Here is a 12,667-nt window from a genome sequence, read left to right as displayed (position 1 = left end):
TAACCATTTGCTCCACATTTCGGGATGGTTATCACATTGTATGCGAAGAAATGAAACTAGATGTTTGTGAGAATTCTCTAAGGCACCTAGAGATTGATGGTGATATGTCGTTGAGTTTATTTTATTAATGTGTAAGAGTTTACATACCTCATTCATTGTATCAGTCGCAATGGCCCGTGGGATCCCTTACCGCAAAATTAACTTATTAACGAAACATTCAGCTACTTCAACTGTGCTCTTGGAAGTCAGTGGATAGGCTTCAACGAATTTAGAAAGCTCGCACTGAAGCGTTAATATATAGGAGTAATTGTTGTTATCTCGATTTAAGGGCCCGACAATATCTAAATAGATTTTCTCAAATGCGTAATTTGCTATTGATGTTATAACCATGGGTTCCTTTATCGGTAAAGAATGTTTATTTCTCTGACACTTATCGTAACGTTGCACGAATTGTGCATCATCTTTTTCCAAACAAGGTCAAAAATAATATTTCTTTATATTGTTCAACATACGCCTTATGCCCGCGTGGCCACTTGTGGGCAAGAGATGAAAGTCGTTCAATATAAGCTTTTGGTCATCTTTATTATCTATCCTAGTTACGTTTTTTTAATATGTATAACCGCGATATAGAAGTGCTAGCATAATGTTTTATCTCTTGTAATAATTTCCGTACAAAAATATCGTTTGTCACAATATGTTAGTAACAATAAAATATAGGTCGTTAATACTTATGTGTTTACAAAACATATCAAGTTCTCTCACAAATTCGGCTGGCGTAATCTGTGATGGAGAATCCTTACATTTAATATAAATTGTCTTTTTATCAGGAATATAGCAAAATGCAGCGCTTTCGTAATTAATATTTTTTAACTTTCGTATGCGATCTAACTTTTTCCTTTCAATAAAGACTAGCTCTGTCGAATCCTTTAGTGTGATATGCGTCTCCACAACTTTTGGTTGGTCAGGCCAATCGTAATTGGAACCGTTATCCGCCAAAGAATGCGTAGGTGGCGTTTGTTTACGTTTTTGCGCCCTTGTCATGATACTTATACTTCGGCCGTTCAGAGAATGCGTTCCTGACACCTATCAGTTAATCACGACTAGTGATGGGCACAACATAACACTGAGTTCGTTACCGTTCCTCCAAAATGAATCGCCCATTATTTTAAGATTATTTTCGTTTTAAATTTGGCGGAATCATTTAAAATTTATATTTTAGTTATTTAAGTGGAGACCAAAAATATATAATAAAATTGTTATTGTATGTTGTAAATATATATTCATATAATAAAATTATTCTTTGTTAAAAAGTTACAATCTGTATTTCTATGCAATAAAGTAAGTACATTGAATTGAATGTGCGTACAGAATATTAATCAGACTCCGATCCGATCCGATCCGATCCGATTCGATCCGATTCCTGTATAGGAAACAGATTACGATACTTGCCTGTTTTTTTAGCACAGCACTGCAAAATATAAAGTGCTGACATAACCTTGTAATAGCGCAGTATAGATTTAGAAAAATATTGTTTACCAAGTTATTTGACACTCAGTTTGGCACAAAATTATAACATTAATTGATGTAATAATGTTGTTTTAATACTCCTCAATTGTTAAAACGGTAAACAACCCGCAAAAATATATTTATCGTAACTGCCACGCCATTACAACGTTACGTCGTCAGTCCAATCACGACGTGTCAGGAACGTATTCTCTGAACGGCCGAACTATAATATGTTGTCTGTCATTTCTTTTAAATCTTTTATGCTTATATTGATACGAGACAATGCATCTGCAGCTGCATTGTCCGTACCTTTAATATACTCTACATTAAAATTATATTCTTCTAATAGAAGCCTAAAGTTCATTAACCTGCTCGAAGGATCTTTCATAGAAAATAAATAAACTAACGGCCTATGATCCGTCTGAATTCTAAATAGTCTACCATATAAATATGGACGAAAATGTTTTATAGCCCAAACAATTGCAAATAACTCTTTTTCAATTATTGGATAATTTTTCTCCGCCTTATTCAAACTCCTGCTAGCAAAGGCTATTGGTTTAAGGTCACTATTACATAGAACTGCGCCTATGGCATAATTTGACGCATCTGTTTGTAAAATAAACTGATTTTTCTCCGAAAAGTCTGGATACTGCAAAATGCAATAAATCTTTTTAGTTCGTCAAGATTTTTCGGTGGGGGATATTTTTTAACTATATCAATTTTTGATGGATCTGGTAAAATTCCATCACCAGAAACCACATGGCCTAAATAAAGAATCAGTTTTTTCAAAAAGTCACAGTTTCCCGGGTTTAATTTAAGGTTAACTTTACGCAATCGTTCAAAGATATCCTGTAAGTTTTTATTATGCATTTCCAAGGTTTTTCCAAATATAATTAAATCATCTATGTATATAAAACATTTTTCATAAGTAAGCCCTGCTAATGCCATATTCATCATGCGCGAGAAGGAGCCTGGGCTTGTCTTCAAGCCCATAGGCATTCGCACCATTTGGTACTGTCCGGAGCAAAATGCAGTATATTTACATTTATTATATTTACTATCTTTTTCTAGTTCAACATTATAAAATCCGTTATATAAATCTAGATGTGTGTAATAAATACGACCTGACATTGCGTCTAATCATCATCATCAGCCGAGAGACGTCCACTGCTGAACAAAGGCCTCCCCCTTGGTCCTTATTTCAGTCATATTCAGCAAAGGGTACTTATCATCTTCAATTAAATTATTTAACTTCCGGTAGGTAATCAATAACTAATCTAAATTTCTTTTGACCACTACTATCCATCTTTTTGGGTACTAACAGTAAGGGGCTCGACCAACAGCTATTACATTTTTCAATAATATTATCATCTAATAATTTATTAATTTGTACGTTAATTTCCTTTTGTTGTGACTATGGTAACCGATATGGTTTTGTAAAGACAGGATTGGCATTAGATTTTAATTGAATTGTGTATGTAAATATCGGTGGTATATCTACCACCGATAGCTTGTCGCCGGGTAAATAAAAAATATCTGCATACTTAGCACACAAATTTCGATTGAAGTTTGTTCTTCCTCATTTAAATGTTTAAATTTAGTTGGGAAAATAATCGCTTAACCCTATCAGCGTTTTATCTGTGGCATTAAATGAATAAATCGAGTAATCACTCAATTTATGAATGGTTGGCTCAATATTATTTAAAGTTACAGTATTATCTGTCGTATTTAAAATACTAACCGGTATGAGTCCATTGCAGGGAGTGGCTAATGAATTTGCTAAGAAAACGCCTTCCTCTAATTCTTTGGAACAAATCACACATTGTTCACATCTAGCTGATATTTCATACATATTTTCATTCTCGCGCACAAAAGGCAAAGTATATTTAGTACTCGTACTTGTCCATAAAGCTAAACTATTGTTTTTAAAGTCAATGACTGCATTATGTTTGTTTAAAAAGTCTTGTCCTATAACTCCATGTGCCTTACAAGGCAACGTATCAAATAAATAAAACTTGTGACTAAATGATTTCGACCTCTTGTAGAAAACAAATGTGGCTCATAATTATTTTGGTACATACCCATGACATCACCTGATGTAGAAGATCCCTCAGTTTCTTCCTCCTTGGCAGCCTGTATAGCGTCCTTGAGGGACTTGTAGTTCCTAGCTGCAATAACTGTGCTAAGCCTACGGTTTCGCAATCCATCTGCGAACTTTTTGATGGCAAATTTTTCATTAACATTCTTCAAAAGATTATAACACTCCGAGTTGCCCTCAGATAGCGAAATCGTAAGCTCCACAAACATCTCTGATATTTTTTTTCCATAATCTTCGATACTTAAATAATTTTGTCTAATCCGATGCAATTTATCTTGGATAGAAGCAGCTGATTTTTGGGGTAAAAGCTCTTTGCGCATATCTTTGATTAAATTGTCAACATTTAAATAATTTGAATTTAACTTTAACTTGGCACTTTGAGACAATGGAGTTTCTTGCTCGTTCTTCTCCATTCGAAGCAACACTTTGGAACGAGCGCCTAGCTTCACTGACAGACAGACTGACGGACAATTCAATTTGACGTTTCAAAAGTGCCTTATTTAGGATTAATTGAAATAAATGCTTTGACTTTTGACTTTTAATCGACTTTTAAAAACAAAGGTCAATGAGCAAATTGTATGGGGAAAAACCCACAGCGGACAGAAATGAAATTATCAGGATATATTAATAAAATGTGTCTAGTTTATCATGGTAAGGGTCGCTTTCTTGTGGGATGTGGGAGTATGGAGAAAAAAAAACTTTTACATAATTATATTTTATTCGGCGTGATCAATATCCTTAACATAATTCGCATAGAGCTGAAAATTGGCATGGACGTTAAGTACATTATTATAAACAAAATGTCAAAAATCCCCATCGATCTCACTTTTGGTAAAAGAAAATATTCAAGGTTAAAAGGTAAAAATTACGGTTTTTTCCATCTTTCTCGAGAACGGAAAGTTCTATCGTTAAAATATGTTCGACACAGTTGTAGATCATACAATTTTCTATAAAAATGGTTTATCATGTTTAGTCTTACGACTTTTCATTCGTCAGATATCACGGTTTTAAGTAAATAAATCATAGTTTACATAACGCAATAAATTTGACTCACTATCTCCCGCGCGATTTTATCTGCTGCACTGCTCCTATTGATAGTAGTCAATAAATGGACTATTTAACACAAAACTAATAGTTAGATTCAGGTCAATAGTTCTTGAGATTAGCGTGTTCTGCTTTCAAATTCTTCTGCTTTAAATATTAGTACTACTTCCGCACAGTTTTATCTGCTACTCAACTTCTATTAATTGTAGCGAGATGTTTTATAGCGTATATATAGCCTTTCTCGATAAATGGACTTATTCAACACAAAAATAATAATTTGGTGCGAACCAGTAGTTCTAGACATTAGTGCGTTCAAACAAAATCTTCAGCTTCAAATAATAGTAAGATGTGTACTTATCATAGAGATTGCCTGCTTCTTTTAACTTCTGAATTAAAATGTTCCCCTGGCGCCTATTAGGACCAATTTTAATTAAATATTGTCTTACAGCTTTTAAGCTTTTATACAAATCTTCTAAAGTCTGAGACATAACAGGTAAGTTTACCAGGGCTCACGAAATACGTCATGTTTTGATACCACACTGTTACACATACATTAAATATTTATTTCGAGAATTACGTTACGTTAATATTAATCATCAAGACTACTTTATTTTTGTTTATATTTAACATACAGTCATTATAGCAAAGTCCAACGTTTTCATCACCTTTTCTTTACATGATCCTATAACGCCTTTGTTACGCACGAACGAAATAATTTTAATGTTCTATTTCTACGGCTATTTTAAGTATATTTATGCGCACACCTTTTTTTATTATTTTTCACTGAAAACACTTACCACTTCTTGTATAAAAACGCACTAGTTTGTATTATTTGCTTTTGATATCGCTCTCATCGCTGGTTATATAAACATCACGTTACACGATGCCGTTGCTCTTCCGATCACTCGAACGATCGAGGTATTCCTCGAAGCGCAACTGTTTTGAAGCGCACCTCTCCAAGCGCACCTATATTATTCCTCCAAGCGCACCCGTTAGTTGCGCTTCGAGGAACTATTAAAAATATAAAATTTTTATTCCTCGAAGCGCACCCATGTTTAAAAATAGGGAAGAGAATGAAATAACGTAGTAAAGTATATCGATAATTAAAAAAAAAATGTGCATTATCATCGAAGTTACTCAGTTAAAAGTGCACTGTTGGTTACTTAAAAGTACGACATTGACTATTTGCACTATATCTGTTCAACGACGAATGTTCTTTTTTTGTGGGTATGAAAATCATTACAGTATTTGTTATCAAATTCCTGCATTCCCCAGCAGGCTTCAGCCCTGTTGGGTCCCGTCATGGTGGTCTGACAGCTCCATGAGGTGCGCGTGGAACACGATGCGCCACCAGCATGGGCCTGGTTCCGGCGGCTGAGGCGTGAGCGCTGTCTCACGCTTCCAGCCACCTCCTTCACGAGCATGACAGACTGCCTGTCATTCCTCTTCGCCCCGTACCATGGCCCACACAGGCTCACCATATGCTCCACCGTGTCCTCCGGACGCTCGTCACAATGGTGACAACCGGGCGTCTTATCCCGCCTGATCAGGAATAGGAACAATCCAAAACTACTGAGTGCGGTAAGCTCCTGCGTCAGGCGGTAAGTGAGAGTGCCGTGACGTCTCTTAAGCCACTCTTCAAAGAGGGGCCTTACCGCTGTGATAGCAGCGTGCCCGGCCCTTGGTTGCGACAGTCGTCGAAACCACTCCGTCGTGACATCGCGCCGGAGATCAGACGGCCGCTCGTAGACGCTGGCTAGCGCATGCGCTTCCAGATCCCACGGCGGTGTTCCGGAGAGGAGGTTGGCCGCCTTACCAGCGGTCGTACGGTATCCGCGGTTGATTGATTATCGATAGTTTCAGTTAGCATCCCTTCTCTAGTCGAAAATAAATCATGGGCGCGCTTCAAAACAGTTGCGAGGAATACCTCGAACGATCACGCCGAAAAACTGACCGACATATATTACTTCTACTAATTCCTTGCTGCAACCAGCGCCTATGGCATTTCTTGCCGGCCTCATCTAGCTATTTGAAATATTGACGTGTAAAAGTGTTTTTTTATAATCTATTTACAGAAATAAATATCATTTATCATTTATTTATCATTTGTACACAAACAAAATCAATCCAAGACCTATAACTAAGGCGATAATGGATAGGATGATATTAGTCGTATTCAAATGGAATCGTAACTCGTCTACAGTGGCCTGATTGGACCCAGCGGCATTTTGCGCAATTATTACTTCTTCACGTGATTGAGTTTTGCCCATTTTGTAGCACAATACTTCTTATGTGACAATACGTGTGATTCACAATAAAACAGTTAAGTTCCTGCATCTTTCACAAAGTTCGATAGTCACTGTAATGTTTGTGAATACCATGCCGAATATGGTTTTGCTCCGACGAACTCTATGCGGTATCAATTACGCAGCACGGATGATTACATCGGCTGACCTGCCTTTTCGGCAGGGTCGCCATGTACGGTACGGTTGAGTGTTAGAAATCAAACACGACGAATGCTGAGAATACACTGGTTGATTAATCTAAAGACATTGGATTATATAGGATTACTAGCTGACCCAGCGAACTTCGTACCGCTTTCGCGTAGCAATGATGCTCTACTTTATTTTGTATAGCTGAGCTATGTATGAGTCCCTATTCAATTTGAATTGGAATCCATCTAAAATCTATCTCCATATAAAAAGGAATCCATAATTTCCTGATCTCACTATACCTGAAAAGGACTTTACTAATTTAAAAAAAAAAACAAAATATATTTTCATAATAGTGTTTATTTCATAGGATTCAATCATTTCACTGTCCTGCAGGCGCCTTATCGGCTCTGATGACAATTTTGTGATTATCTGATGGCATGCGGTCTAATGCATTTGTGAATGTCTAATGCATCGGTCTAATGCAACTAATTCATTGTGTTGAAGGAAAAATGTTTGAAGTTGTTCATCACAATGGATCTCTTTACTGAGTTGTTGTGTGCGCAACGCTGATCGACTTCTCTTGCTGAATTGTCCATAAAATATATTTGCAAAAATGTATAGTCTTCAACAGGCACTGGCAATAAGGAACCTGTTTGATGATATATTTGAATCCCTGAATCTGCAAGAATATAAATATGTATACAGGCAATTGTATAGCAAATTGTACCACCATGTGGCTCGCAAAATACTTTACATCATTTCAAATTAAAACTACTTTTAACCTCGCCATTAAACAGCCTTCCACGGCAGCTTTAGGTAGTAGGCTTTACCAAGAACATCTTGCTCATGCCACTATAAAATACAACATGTTATAAATGTTGCTGATTAAGTCTTCGGATTATAGACTATTATTATGTATTTGATTTATTGTTTACAAAATAAACAAATCACTGACTCGACATATTTTGCACCAGCTACATGGTTTTAAAACTAAAAAAAAAACATTTGCCATTATACTTACTTGCTAAAAGTAGGCAAAAAATTGTCTCGTATAACTTTTGTTGCCCCAAATGATGTCATTTGAAAGCAATTATTGTACTGCTGGATATGAGTCACAAAATGAACCAATGAATGTAGTGGCTCTGGTGGCGGTACCAATGGCGTCAATTTGACTTGGCCGCTGGCACAACACAATCCAGAGGCTTCATTTTTTAATTTCAATCCCAATGTGGACACACAATGTTCATTAGTCCAATAGCAACAATTTGCTCTGAACTGTAATCAATTGCCACATTATAACTGAATGCAGCTTTGCGGGGATTAAACACAACATTTCTATCTTGATATCGATTCAGTTCAAGTTCATTTCGCTCTTCGCGATGCTCATCGGTTTGATTTGCTCTTATATTTCTTTGACTTGCCGTATTTCGAGTTCTGCGGCCTAAGCTTGTACGTCTGGTTGGTAGCATTGTTAAAAACGAAATTCCAACTGAAAATAAAAAGCTCTCATACATTTTCTGCATAACCGTGTATACCAAATTGTAGTATTGTGTAGTCACCAAAAGTTACTAAAAATCAATAATGAAGATGTGAACTTACCTTGATTAACAATCACTTATTAGCAAATAAAAATCTTCTTAGTCTTTAAAACTCGAAGAAATATTAAGATAATCTCTCAGAAATATTGAAAATATTACATTTAATTTTGCATATTTTAAAAAACGCGCAATACGAATGTCAATGTCATTCACACCAATAGACTATATTGAAAGAGCATCGTTTGTTCGAAAACGTGAATAGAAACTTTAATTTACACAAAATAAATTTCTGAACACACGCGTAACTGTTGATAATTTGTCATTATTTCTGAACGCACGCATAATTAATATTTGAGGAATTTCTATTAATGCTTAATGCACTTTTCAACATTTTCAATAGATTAAAAAAAAATACAGAGAAAAGGTTTATTCACCCTTTTCATAGTTTATGCATAAATGTCAATCATTATTTACAGAATTTGAATTTAGAAACAACAAATATTTGACATGTACAAATGAAAATTTATCGAATTTAGCTTTTGCCCGCGACTTCGTCCGCGTAGTGGTGTTAGTGGTCAAAATGCTGCCGTATGTCATCTAAAATGTGAATTACTTGAGAATATGTTACTGTTAGCATTTTTAAAGATATGTATTCCAAAGAAACCACGACCGCCGATTCATCATTTTATAATCATGATGAAAAGTAGCCAAGGTTATCTATATTATTATCCTTTAATTTCCTATATATTGCCTATCAATAAAAAATACATTGTTTCGTTGTTATATTCAAAAAAAAAAAACATTCGTGCAAGCGTAACCTCAACACAAACAGGATTACTTTCGCATTTATAACATTAGTATGGTAGTAGGGATATTGGCGATTTAAATAAGTATATGTGTATTTAAATAAGAATCGAACGCGAGTGAAGCCACAGGCAACGTATTAACGAAAATGACGAATTTTCAAGCAAACATTAATCTCCTCTATCAAACATACTACGCCTTTTACCCTTTTTATTAAAAAGTAGCCTATGTTCTTTCGCTCCTCATTAAGTGTCTAAATACAAAATTTCACTGTTACAGCTTTAAAAATGACGAATTTCCATATGACCATTCATCCCCTATTTTTACCCACTCTCCCCTATTTTTTTGCAATAAAAAGTATCAAGGTTTATTCTATCTCAGTACTAAATTCCATCAAAATCGGTTCACTGGTTTAGGCTTGAAAGCGTAATTACAGACAGACAGAGTTACTTTCGCATTTATAATATTAGTAGGGATTCTGTGCTCCAAGTCTCCAACGCACACTTATTCAATAGCATTTGTTTTTTAGTATCCAATAGCATTTATCCAACAATGAACTTTATCCAATAGCAATAAAGCTCAAATTGACTTTACGTATTAGTTAGAAAACGTTTGTATGGGATAAAGGAAAGGGCAGTTTTTAGGGTTTTTCCGTCAATTATTTGATATTTTCTCACCTTTTAAACCTTCCCTGGACTTCTCTAAATAATTCAAGACCAAAATTTGCCAAATCGGTCCAGCCGTTCTCGAGTTTTAGCGAGACAAAGGAACAGCAATTGATTTTTATATATATAGATTATGCCTATATACAAAGCAAAGGAGATGGCTAAATGACTGACCCAGGCATAATAACAAGAATACGAATTTCACGCTAACCCGTATCATTTAAATATTCACTTATGAATTATTTCGTGTTTAACTAATATATCGACACCAGCAATTTATACTACGCTAACTCGAAATTTGGAAACAACTTTTTTTATGCCAAGTTGCTTAAAATGTGTGTTTACATACGTCATAAAAAAATTGAGAAGAAATATGCAAAAATAAGAAAGTTACAAATCTTATAAAACGCTAAGTAAAGGTACTTTTTGAAATCACTCGATTTATATTACGCCAACTATTATTAGCGGAGTGTGCGCGGGGATCACTTTGGTCAAAGTCAGTGCAACACTGCACTAACTCATAATTAGCGTAGTTTAGTGCGTTCGTGTGTATACTTGTTCGTCTGTAAAATGAACGACTTAGCGACTTTTACATAGTAAAAACTTATGTGTTAACGTATTAATTAGTTTATTAATGGTACGTTGACTATTATTTTTGTGAGTAAGTACATGTTCTTTATAAAATATTGAAATATGCATCAGATGATTGATCATGCACTACGACGTCCCGTACTACACTACGCTAACATAAATTAGACGTGTATAAGACGTAATTTTTTTGATGAATTACGTTTATATACGGCTAACTTGCGCTAAATCAAAAAATAGAAATAATTAAGAAAATATAAATATGAGATATTACAATGAATAAATTAAATATTAAGCATACCAAATTTCAAAAAAGTATCTTAATTAATGTAAAAGTTATCACATTTTTCCCTTTAAACGCCTCTACTGTAAAGTACGCTTTTTGAGTTAGCGCAGTATAAATTGCTGGTGTCGATATGTGTATAACTAATTCTTATAACTTGGTGAACAAAAATTTACAAAAAATAAGTTTCATGATTGATTTTTTTCTGTTGTGGTTTGACATGACAACACGGAAGTAGGTACTGCAAGTTATTATTAGGACATTAGTTTCCCCGAAAATCAAATCGAAATAATTAAACGAACATCAATTTTTAATAACGGTAATATAATGACTTTTTTCTGAAACCAAATAATTGTAAATGTTTTGATCGACACAAATATATATTTTGTATAAGATTGCACAATCTTACTATATATTTTGTGTCTGTCCTTGGTTACTTTGTGTTCATTATCTAGTATAAGCAGAAATGTTTACCTATCTACCTCATATATAAATAACTTTCGGCTCAGGTACATCAAAACGCCTTAGTAAAAGTTCACAGCAATGTTATAGTTTGAAGTTTTTGTAACGTTGTTTGACGTAGGAACGCTACTTTATTTTCAGGATTGCGCAGATATGCCAAGTTTCTGGACCTTCTTAATTACAAAATATCAATTTTTAATTATGCGGCTTTATTTATTTGTAGTAGTTGGCTTTGAATTTGACTTTAGTGCTGCCAATCTGCTGTCAATCTGTTGTGTTTTTCGTCAAAATGACAGATATATATATATATACGCTTTGTTCTTTTGCATTGTGTGCAACTGCAGTTTATTGCGTGGGAAAATACAAAGTAGACACATTAGTAGGAAAACATATTTTGTATATATATTATATGAAAATAACACTGAAGGCAGGACAGCCATAAAACAATATTGCTGCAACTGCATGGTGGGTCGTAGAACAGTAGGTTGCTGTGCACATAATATAATGACTATTATTTGGTTTTTGAGCTGGGCAAGGTACCAAGGTATTAATCCACCTGCCGAGTTCCTTGACCATATTTTAATTACATATGAATCGGATTAATAATGCATTTTAATAGAAAAAAATGTTTTATTTCATGCATAACCAGTTTCAATAAAATGTAAATAAAAATCTAAATATAAATCTTGATACAAAACTAAGTTATATGAAGATACACTTCATTCTTACTGATATGAACTAATAAATCAAACATATATTATTAGCTAAAGTGCTTGTTTAAAAGTAACCAAAGTCCCATACAAGTTGGTCAATCCCCTTTATTTCTCATAAGAACATACAGTCCGCTTATAATGAGATACAAAGTAACAAACACAGTAACAATACAAATGACAATGCTAGATCCTGCCCCACTTAATTTCATCAATGTACAAGAAATGTAAATTAATCAAAATTATGCAATGAAAATAAGTCCCTTAGTTACTTAGGTACTTAGGTAGTTACTTACCTAATTATTATTCTGATAAACTTGCGGATAAAAATTAGGAAATGAAAAGAATTTAAAAAACCCAAGGCCTATTTCCTGTATTGATCGTGTCCATCTGCATTTCTTAGTACGCTTGCACAAGGAACAAAACGAGTCATTCAATAAAAAAAAGATTTATTGATGTAATGTGTACGGATTTTAATATGAATTTGGTTTTAATACATAATATTAATTAATTTTTTTTATAATATATATTATA

At 34.4% G+C, this 12,667-nt stretch overlaps 1 long non-coding RNA gene across 1 annotated transcript; it reads right to left on the bottom strand.

Annotated features, from left to right (window-relative positions):
- Positions 1–7,422: 7,422 nt before the first annotated feature.
- LOC126912334 (uncharacterized) lies at positions 7,423–10,219 on the bottom strand. Its single transcript, XR_007706966.1, has 2 exons — positions 8,105–10,219; positions 7,423–7,762 (listed from the first exon to the last, which is right to left on the bottom strand). It is a non-coding gene; the product is annotated as an uncharacterized LOC126912334 (long non-coding RNA).
- Between the last annotated feature and the right edge of the window lie 2,448 nt (positions 10,220–12,667).

This window comes from Spodoptera frugiperda, chromosome 25, assembly GCF_023101765.2.
Source record: "Spodoptera frugiperda isolate SF20-4 chromosome 25, AGI-APGP_CSIRO_Sfru_2.0, whole genome shotgun sequence".
Taxonomy (NCBI): domain Eukaryota; kingdom Metazoa; phylum Arthropoda; class Insecta; order Lepidoptera; family Noctuidae; genus Spodoptera; species Spodoptera frugiperda.
Note: the sequence above shows the minus strand (reverse complement) of the source record. Positions and strands in the feature narration are given on the sequence as shown.